The sequence below is a fragment of the Papaver somniferum genome, chromosome 2, assembly GCF_003573695.1.
Source record: "Papaver somniferum cultivar HN1 chromosome 2, ASM357369v1, whole genome shotgun sequence".
NCBI lineage: Eukaryota > Viridiplantae > Streptophyta > Magnoliopsida > Ranunculales > Papaveraceae > Papaver > Papaver somniferum.
In genome coordinates this window covers 6176675-6188611 of record NC_039359.1, presented here as the reverse complement: position 1 = coordinate 6188611, position 11937 = coordinate 6176675, and positions in this window count along the sequence as shown.

Below are 11937 nucleotides of genomic sequence, written 5' to 3'. Positions count from 1 at the left end.
TTTCAGTAGACAAGGAAAATCCATTTTATACTCCAAAGTGGTTGAAGAAGTTTTTATCAAGATTGATGTACGTATTGCTACAATTATGCAACACTTGACTTTTCATCTTCATTTGAATCATAGTGATCAGACATTTTATCAAGAGTTGCAGCAGGACCTTTGTTCCCATAGTATTTTCTACGATTTGGACACTTATTAGAAAAATGACCAAAAGCTTTACACTTGAAGCACTGTGGCATATCCTCATCATCAGTATAGACGGTGTCGCTGTTTTTAGGAGGGGCACGGTCATGAGGTTTGACTGAAGACCTGGGTTTATCTCTAATGAACCGTTTACTTCTCTTCAAAAAAGAAGATATCTAAATTGTCTTGTGATCAGTGAGACTGAGTTGTCAAGATCTTCATCTGATGAATCATTCTCAATCGGATCAACCACATAGTTGCCAACACTTCTACTTTTGTCAAGTAATTTAGGGTTCTTTTGTGCTTCGAAAGCATTATCCTTTCCAGATTTGGATGTATGCTCATGATCAAAGATATTTAACTTCCCAACAAGAGTATTTATGGAAGGTGTATCAAGGTTATTTCCTTCAACGATGGCATGCTTCTTAGAATCGTATCTAGCTGGTAACGATCTGAGAAATTTCATCACAATGTCCTTTTACCCAATGCAAAAGATGCATTAACAATTTCAGACACTTTGTGATTAAACGAACCAAATGAATCTTCATCATCCATATAAAGGTTTTCTCAATCAGAATTTGGGTTTTGAAGCCTAGCTTCCTTTTCAGAGGTATTCTCTTCACATACGGTTTCTAAGATATCCCAAGCATCTTTAGATCGAGTGCACGTAGACACATGGTGTTGAAGATCTGGGGTAATGGCATGTATGATAACATTTAAGCCGTCAGAATTTTTCTTTGCAGCGAGAATCTCGTCAGGCTCATACCTACCAATATTCTTTACAACAGTTACACCGTCTACTGTAACCATTGTAGGTTTATAGCCATTAACAAAATAAACCCATGATTGAAAATCACGTGCTTGAAGAAAGGCATGCATAATAATTTTCCACCATAAGTAATTCGAGCCACGGAAGACTGGCGGTACGTTTATAGAGATAGCGCTTCTGTCCATAGAGTCAGATTGCTACAAACACAGACTTATGAGGTTTTTAACGTGTTTGACTGCTTTGATACCAATTGAAAAAGCGGGGGTCTAACAACCACACCCAATATTTCATTCAGCAATCTGAATGGACTAACTCCAATATAATTCCAAGAGAATAAACTATACAGTTAGACTTAATCAAGGAAATATATCCAAGAGCTATATCTCAATTTCTCAATACAATCTGCAATCGAACAGATAGAGATCTGTGAGACTGATAGATATGATAAATCACTTGAACGGTACCAAAGACCAATATTCAAGTGTCAGTCGATTTCAATAAACAACCAAAGGTTGGATTTACCAATTGATTTAACTACGCACAACCTCTGATATTTCAATTATATAAACAAATATAATGCGAAAAAGAAATAACACAGACACCAGAAGTTTTGTAAATGAGGAAACCGCAAATGCAGAAAAACCACAGGACGTAGTCCAAATTTTAACACCACACTGTATTAAGCCGCTACATACACTAGCCCACTACAAGTTGACTTCGGACTGGAATGTAGTTGATCCCTAACCAAGTCTCACGCCGATTAAGGTGTAGTCGCGTTCCTTACGCCTCTGAATCCCATCAGGACTCTATGCAATTGATCCAATTATCTAACTCACCCACAACTAAGAGTTGCTACGACCAAAAGTCGAAGACTTTATAAACAAATATGTCTCCCATATAAAACTCTATTCTGATAGATAAATCTATCTCCCACGGAAATACCTACGAAGTTTTTGTTCCGTCTTTTGATAAATCAAGGTGAACAGGAACCAATTGATAATCCGGTCTTATATTCCCGAAGAAAAACCTATAAATATCAATCACCTCACAATAACTTAATTATATGGTAGTAGAAGAAGTTATTGTGGAATCATAAAGAATGTGACGAAGAGCTTTGTGATTAATTTTTATATCTTATCTGTCGGAGATATATCTCGAGCCAATCTTAGAGAAGATGGTACTCATACGATAGAACAAGTAAGATTAGAACACGCAACTACAGAGAAAATAGTTGGGTCTGGCTTCAAAATCCCAATGAAGTCTTTAAGTCGTTAATCTATAATGGTTTTAAGAAAAACCTAGGTTAAAGGAGAATCGACTCTAGTATGTAACTAGTATCACACGGGAAGTGTGGGGATTAGGTTTCCAGTTGCTAGAGTTCTCCCTGTTCTGGGGTAAAAACTGATCCTGCTGTTTTTGGTAATTTGGGGTGTGTTGATGAGAAACGATTTCAAAACCCTAAACAAATGCACTGCACGTGAATGCTTTTAGGTTCGAGAAATAAATTTGTAAAACTATGGCCTAAACCAAGAAATGGTCGTTCCAGATTCAATTCGGTCACAAGATGAAGGAGAAGGGTTGATCTTAGGGAGGGAAGCGGAGAAGGTGTTTGAGATCAGAGCGTTGAATTATGAAGGTATGGTTGTTTTATGACTTGTGTATCAGAAAATGATTTCTGGCTACTTGTGTTTTTCACACTTGTCCTTTTGTCGAAAATAGGTTGAACCTATTTATACAAGTCATTTGAACGCAACCTTGATCTCGTAGGAAGTGGAGGAGGTTAAGTAGTGGAATAATGGAGTTGTGTAAGAGGTGGTGATTATTGCGTGGTCACACCTTCACCCACTACTCCATCATTATTAACCGTCCGTCCTTTCCTGACACGTTCTCGTAATGGGCGCGTTGCACGCCGCACGCTGTAAACCGTCAGACCAATACCCCAGTAAGTATCCCCCAGTTTGTGACATGTTTGATGTCTCGAGTAGGTGGTCCAAGCCTTAGGACTTGGCGCTGTTAGGTTAAATAACTAAGTTATTTATGAAGCCGATATTTATAAAATATCGCATGTATTCGATGCATGTGAAGCATCACTTTTAAGAAAACAACTCAAAATAATCGACGTGTATGTTGCATCGTTGTTTTAAAGCTTGATTGAATAAGTCGCAGATAAGCGTCTTAAAGGAGGCAGCATGATCGACCACTTTTGGGTGATTGTTTGGTGGCTCTAGGGATACGCCATCACTTGGTCGATCATTGCTCGTGGAAGAGGGGCGATCGGTGATCATGGCGTCATCCTCCTGGCCTTCTAGAATTTGATCTAAATCGTTCGACCAAGCTAGCAAAGTTGGTCGGACAAGATGATTTGTGGCAGTTGAACGGTGCCGCTGATTATTTTTTAGGGTTTAAAGCTGCACAGCCAACCCCTCTTTGAGCGTGTGTTCTAGGACATCGAGCCCTTGTTCGAACAGGTCGGTCGGCCATGTAGAGAGGTGGGTCAACGATGATCACACTGACATCTTCGGGGCGCCTGAGATTGAATCTAAGCCGCTCAACTAGGCCGACGAAGATGGATGGTCGCGATTGATTTGCGACAGTACGGCGTTGCCGCAAACACAATTTTAGGGTTTTCAAAGCAGCGCGTTTAAGATACTTTGGGCAACCGATTTGGTATGCTCCGGTTTTGCCATGGAGAGGTCGATCGACCAAGGGAGAAGTTGGGCCAACGGTGAATACGTTGGCACTTCTTTGGTTGCTCGATATGCGATCCAAGCCGTCTAACTAGGCTGGCTAAGTTGGACGGTCATGATCGATTTATGAAAGTTGTTAAATGCCGCAGCCCAAATTTATGGTTTTGAATGTATCATGCCTTCTTGAGTTTGGGTAAGCGATTGAGCACTCTATAGGCTTGCCGCAGGAAAGTCGATCGACTAGGGTACTAGTGTGCCCGCCGATGATCAGGCTGGCACTTCTTTAATTGTTTGTAAGAGGATCCAAGCCATCCAACCAGGCTGGTAAAGTTGGACGTTCGTGATGCTTCTAAGACCGTTTTGAACGGTCTAGCTCGTTTGAGCTTTTTTTCGACTTGGGTGTCGTGTTTAACGGTGCTGGGGCATGCCAAAAAGAGTTCGATCGGTTAGGGCATTAGTGGTCCCACCGTTAGTCGATATGATGATTGCCTAGTTCTGTCAGGAGTGGTCTAGGCTTGCTGAAACATGCAGCCAAATTGTGTGGTCGTGATCGTTTCTAAGACCGACATTAGCAGTCTAGATTTTCCTTTAAGGAATTCAAGCGTGATCGAGCTAACTTAAAGGTGCGCCGATAAGAGATTATCTTTTTCAGACGGTGATGCAGCTTGTGTGGGTATTTTCATGCATATCTCAATACTGGCACTTCATAAGATTCATGCTACTCTGCTGAGAATGAACACTTCATCGTCATGTCATGTCAATAATGAAGTTCGGCTGAGAACATAGCATGATAAAATATCAGGAAGGAGAATGCATTAGTAACTAATGCGATAGGTTGAATATTATAATATATAGGGGATCGATGCACCATTCTGATAAATTTCATAAATATGTCGAATTACTCAATGCATATACAAGTAAAGACATTTGGACACTCATCACTTTTAAATGGCTTTTGTTCATTTGCAGGATGACAACGCATTAAATACAGGGTTTTACAATTTTTACCCTGTACTAAAAACCACCATCAACACACCCTTATATAGTCTTTAAATCAGGGTTCGATAGCTTAAAAACAAAGCAATCAATATTCACCGTTAGATGAAAACCTGATTTAAGATTCAAGCCAAGTTTGCTTAAAACCAAAGAAATATATCTCCACCATTAGATGGTCTTAGCTTGTTACATAAAAATGAAATATACCTTCATCTAGATATGGGTAACCGTACCTAAACGTGTATATTGAGTTGGCTCAACAATAGTTAACCGAAGTTAGCCATATGAACACTTTTGTATTAACCACATTCATCTAACACTTCTATATCAAATGATAATAAAATGAATCTAATTGTGTTGCTCATAGAGTTGTTCAATTGTTTATATTATCATTGAAGTATACAAGACACAACTGAAACAAAATCGGTTTGATTCAAGAGAATCAATTCATGAACATTTAGCCAAGGTTTGCAAAGATTGCATTACTTGATTTATAAATGTATTTGTTCGTGAGTATGAAATCATATTTAACCTATTTTAGAACTTAAACCAACTCAGTTTGCAAATGGGTACGCAAACTTAAGTTCCGGACTTTGGTCATGTCCGACAGTTCGCAAACCGGTATGCATACTGTCATTCCGGACCTAACTCAAGTAGAACCGTTCGCATACTGGTATGCAAACTTGGTTCCCGAAATTTAACAGTTAAAATCGTTCGCATACTGGTATGCAAACTTGGTTTTAGGACCTGAATCATACCACAACAGTGTGTATACTGGTATGCATACTGTGCTATATCCAGACAATGGTTAATTGTTCTAAACTCCCATTTCAATCACTGAAACATCCTTAAAAGACGACAATAGCCATCTCACAAAAACTATTAGCTAATAAGTAATTTTCAAGTGATCGAATGATCAATAAGAAACATTCTGAGTCGACATCAAATGACAGTCTCACACAAATCATGTAAGATGTTTAAAGACAATTTTCACATGATCATCTTTTGACTTATTATTTAGTTTCCAACAAATAAATTGTTTCCAACTAAACTCGTCAAGAATAATGATGAACGTAGCTAAAGCAAAAAGCTTCCAACACATATTTCGAGAAAGACATAAGCGAGTTAAACTCAGCTGGAAATATCAAATGTGTATAATGTTAAGGGTCTGGATCATGGGAATCTTAGTTTTGACACACACTTTAAACACAACTTCTAAACCGTCTGTTAGGTTTCATCCAACAGTGTTCATGCGTAGTGACGTGGCATTTTTTAATTCAAAAGACTTTTTATATGGCTCAAGCCAAGCCTAGTAGTCAGCGTTTCTGATACAGGATTTTGTTTTCTTGTAACTTCCCAAGTATATCTACCTAGTTTTTTTCGCAAAAAAGAAAAATTCTTTGACTATCAGAAGAACATATCGTTCATTTTCTCATCAAAAGTTCCTGGATTGCACTTTTCCAATGAGCCTGATACGACTCCTTAAAAATATTATTTGTGTTTTTGATTGAGACGAAAATAATTATTCTTGATTGGTATATGATTGAAGATTATGCTTCAAAAAAATAAAAATCTCTTGAAGATTAATCTATACCCAGCAACTATTATAATAGTCACAAGCGTTCCAATTCTATATTATTTCAATTTTCTATATGTGTTCTCAATAGATTGTGCCAGTGCCGGATCAGTTGACCGCATTATAATTCACTGTCCATTAGCTTATCAAGTTTGGCCTCTACTGCAATTCGGTTTCTACTGCAATTCTTATAGTTTGTTAAATAGTTGGAATTCTTATTTGTACGAGACCTCATGATTAATTTTTATGCTTTAGGAGTCTCGGTTATTGTTACATAAATTCAAGATACTTAATCAAAAATAAACAAATTCCAAATTTACAAAGCTAAGTGTGAGAAATCAAGCAGTCAAATAAATAACAACCATGTGTATAGATCAAAATAAAAACCCAAGCTTCCCCTTCAATTTAGGTTACTTTTTCTTTTAGGGAGAAAACCTATGCCCGGTATACCGTACTTGTTAAGCTTTCATAAATATTTCATGATAATCATATAAGCAAAAACACAAAGAGATAACTTCGCATGACGATAAACGAATACCGTAATTGCTCAAAAAATAAATAAAACATGAAATCAAGCAAAAGATATACGTGTTTCCTTATTTATCTCAATCTTGTACCATATTAAGTTGTTGGCTTGGCTTATCCTGAGCCGTATAAAGTCTTTTGATATGCCATGTCACTAGGTATAAATACTGTTGGATGAAACCTAACAAATTGTCTAGAAGTTGTGTTTAAAGTGTGTGTCAAAACTGAAAGTCCCATGATCCAGACCTTAATGTTAAAGTCTATATATCTATACGACTTAGTCTCAATAGGATATAAAATAAAATAGACTTCTGAGTGATAGATAAGTTTTAGTCTCCACATACCTTTTGTTGATGAAGTTCCTCCAAGCTCTCCTCAGTAGATTTTCGTCTTCAATCGATGAACGCCGTGAAGTCTAAATCTCAACTACACATTTTATTCTAATCCGAGACATAGATATAAGTAGACTAGAAATCAAGACTTATAGTTTTGATCACCTAAACTTGACAAACAAGCTTGAGATAACAACGGTTGCTAGTTAGACCGAGCAGCGCTCTAACGATAACCTATATGGTATATGCACGCGAATCCGATGACAGAGTCCACTATTTTGAGTCGCTTCACCTATTGTAAAGACCTCTTCTCTAAACTTATTTGGATTGTAACCCGAAACAGTATAACACTAATATATTTCAGTAACCACCTCATTTGTGTATCTCCCAAATCTGGTACTGATTAGAGATAAAGTTGAGTATAAATGATCTTCCATTTAATCAGTATAACTGTTTTGGTCAAAAATCAAATCAACACAAAAAAAATTAGTAATAATCTGAAAAGGCGAGGGTACCTAAATATACCTCAAGCTAAAACTTTTCCACCTATAAGTCCTTTCTCCGAAAGTGATTTTCTATGGACTGAGTCGAGAAAATACAACTAATCGTTCACACTTCGTGTTATCGTCTATGGATACGATATCGAGACAATACAACAACGAAGTATGTTTACTTCATAAGAGGTTCATACTTAAACAAACACAATAGAATTACTTATCAAGTAATAGGAATTAACGTTTGTGTATTTTACTTCTAATTATAATAAAAACAATTATAATTGCGGAAATAGAAAAGTAAAAGACACAACAAGATTTTGTTAACGAGGAAACCGAAAATGCAGAAAAACTCCGGGACCTTGTCCAGAATTGAATAATCTCAGGATTAATCCGCTATACAAAATCAAACCAACTTCGTATAGTTGAGACCAAGCAACTAAACCTATAGTTCACCTAGTTCCGTCTATATTCCCACGCCTCCAACTTATGAATAAGTCATGTACTTGGAACAATTCCTTTGGTTCGTATTCCAAACAGTAAAAGAACAACAAATATGTTTGGTAGCAACTCTTTTCAACCAAGTGATGTGAGTTCGACAAAGGCTCTTCTGTTTATCTCAATAAACTCCTTCGTCGGGTTCTTAGATCTATCTTATGACCAACTACCAAAGGTAATTGTTAAGATTTTGCAATCAATACTTTTAATAACAAAGAATTGTATTGATGCCGATCTACACAACTAAACAATCTAATCTACCACAAGGATAAACCGATTATAGTTGGATCCTCTATACCGAAACAAGTATTTTGCACACCAAAGATTATGAACCCCAAATCAGAAATCTTCAATATCTTCTTTGTCTTCAAATCTTCTTAGATCTTCAATAAACAACTGCACACAACAACTTGAATCTCTTGTGATCAATGACGCACATAACGGAGTCTGTTAACAATGAATTATCACAAGACGTCTTTAGATCTACAAACAGTCTAAAGATCCATGTCCAAACTTCGATCTAGTTTGAGTGAATCTTATATCAAAAGAGAAGATTCCCAAGCATAAACAAACTAGGTGAAATCAAAGTTCAACCACCGTTAATCAATCAAATCAATCGAAAACAAAAGATAAACCGCAATTATCTAGTTTCCCACCAACGGTACTAATAGAGTTTCTCAATCCCAAAGAAGACTTTAAACTGAGCGGCCGTAAGAGATTTCACCTAATTAGGTTACTTTACTATCCGAATAGGCGGCTTTACCAGTAACAACACAACTGAGGAAGTTTGATGTCACGAAGGATTAGTTTGCTCGAAATGCAAACTTTCATATTTATAGACAAGGAAGTTTGGATACCAAGGAATTTCCAAAACCGAAAATATTCTCAAGATACGCAATATATTCCAAACTCGGTTTTCATAATTCCTAGAAATTCTTTATCCAAAATATTGACCGAAAATCTCTTTGGAAATCTCCAACTATTAAATGCATATAACTAATTCTCATTTTCCTAAAATAAAATTAAAAACCTTAAATAAAATATTCTTAACTTATTTATGTTTCGATCCTGGGATTTTCTTCCTCTAGCTATTAAGGAATAACTTTGAACAATTAAAGATAAGCGTTATTGCACATGTTCAAAGTATTGCGACATCCTTACTTTATAATTCCTCTTTCATACTTACAACCTTGAAACTGATTTTCCACACTTTCAAACAAGTTTAAAATTGGTTCATCTGACTTTCAAGAACTATGTGATTGATCAAGAACACTCAATCACAAATCATGGGTTTCACGGTTCTACCAAAAAAAGTTTCGGTTCTACCTCCATGTGAGTACTGTGCATAGTCACACTAGCTTTCCAAAATTCGGTTGACTAGGTACTAGGATCGATTCCCCACATATATATGGTATCTAACTTGTACTTGTTGCACATGTCCATAGAATTGGTTACCCTTTGTCTAAAAACGTGTTGCACATGTCCATAGGATCGGTTCCCCTTTCTGCTAAAAACTTGCTGCACTTCATACAAGGATCGATTCCCCTTTGTGATGTGTTGCACCTCTTACTAGGATCGGTTCCCCTTTACCCAGATTCGGTCATACACAAAATCACAAACTCGATCATACCATCTCAGGTGATTACCTAAGATCAATTTCACTAATAAAAGTCACACCAATACAAAATTCAGGCCTTTGTGAATAGTTTTACCAAGAACACAAACAAGTCACGAGCGGTTATACTAATCACACATATTGGTAGTTCAAAAAATATGCATTGAATAACAATACCAATAAGGCCTGAGGATTCCTTTTCGATTCACAAAACAAGTTCATGAAGTTAAAACACATGTAAAACATTGTTTCCTATGATGAAATCCTCACCTCATACCCATACATAATCACAATATCATTTAAACGATTATGTCGATGTCTTATCTACAAAGTTTAATGGTTAAGCAATAAACCTCGTATTGTATTCCTTAATACTATGTCTAACTAGAGTGTTCATGCTTCGCAGTTTTGTTTTCAATATGCACGACTTGAAAGATACGTTAGGGAATGAAACAATTCAAGTCAAATATCACTAACCTCAAGTGGAAGGATGATGTTATCGTTGTAGCTTCTTACTTCTTCACTTCTTCAAGTCTTCGCAATAATTGTAATGTCTCATATCCTAATACTTTCAAGCTAACCTATACGAAGTTGACTCTAGTACATAATCAAGCGACTCTTTGGATGAGTTTTGATTCACTAAAATATGACAACCAAACTTGACATACCAACGCTTGGTGGGTTCAACCGAGCTATGCTCTAACATAATCTGTTAAACACGCTCTATCCAAACAACTATACGAGGAGATGCAACTAAACATTTCATTCGATTTTCAACAAGTCTGACGTCTATCGAAATAAACAGCTTGTTTGGATCCCAGAGAATCAAATATACAAGAGGAACCACAAATATCAGATTACCAAAAATACAAAGTCATCAAGTTTTCAATGTTCAATGTAATCGCTGCATAAACAACTCAATTCCTACTAATGATCAAATACACCAGAACGAAGTCTGTTAACTCTGATTGATCAAAGGTCCTACCTATAGATCTTGAATCATGAAATCTATAATAGTCAATCCTCAAACAAACTTGAGTTGATTTATATCAGAAAAGAAGAACCAAGTTTGAACTATCAAGGATAACCATACTTCTAGTCAATCAAATCAATGATTGAAAACTAAAATAACAATATGATTTAGTTTCCCACCAATGGTACTACTAAAAGCTTCTTGATCCCAAAGAAAATTGTAAGTAAAGGAAATGCAAGAGATTTCACCTAATTTGATTAGAACGTGCTATTGGGGTATACCCAAAACAATTGGGGGATTGTGCTAATAAGGAAAAATAGGGATTTAATTAGTAATTCTCAGAACCCCCTATCCATATAATTTATGTAATTCCTAATTTACCCTCACTAATCATACTTAGAAGTAATCATGTTTAGTTAAGTTAATAGGTTAGATAACAACTCACAATTACAACTTTTTGTGGATCAAACACCCGTAAATCATGATATTTATGAGCATGGAGATTTTCGTGAAGATCTTAACATACAAGTACTCCAAATACTCAGGTATACGTATTAATATCATGAAAATTGATTTTTTTTCATTGAATCCGCCATTGTTACGCCTGAAAAAACTCAGTGCCGGCATGGTGTGAATATGAATATCATGCCAGCAGGTATTTAATCGGCATGGCATTCATACTCTCACCATGTCGACAAACAATATCCCCCAAATTTAAATGTTTCAATGGCATGTATTGTATATAAAACTAATCGTGCCGGCAGTTCAAAAAAACATGTACAGAAAATAGGTACTTACAAATTATACTGCCGGCATTGAAATTTTTTATCGATCATGACGGCAGTATTTCAAGTTGGCCAAAATTTTAAATTTTTTCTCTTAGATGTAGGCATTGTTGTCTTCATATCGAGCGTTTCGGCAAGTCTATGCCAACATAAACCAAAAAAGCAGAAACAATACCGGCACAAAGTACCGGCATGGTCTTTAAACATGTTTCCATGCTGACATATGTACATACAAATTCTTGGAAATTATAATTATGAATATCCACATTCATACTAAAAGCAGTGCCGGTATGAGATCTCGACAGGGTATTCATCATGAATACAATGCCGATAGTAACTGAAACTGAAAAATTTCAGTTACATTTTTTGTTTTTGTTTTTTTAAATTACCCTTAAAAAAATAACAATAACATTTTGAATAAGATTGGGTGTCACTTACCTTTTCAATGAAGCCATAGATTTTTAATTAACTTCAAGGTTACTTTAGTATTTCCGCTCCAAAACA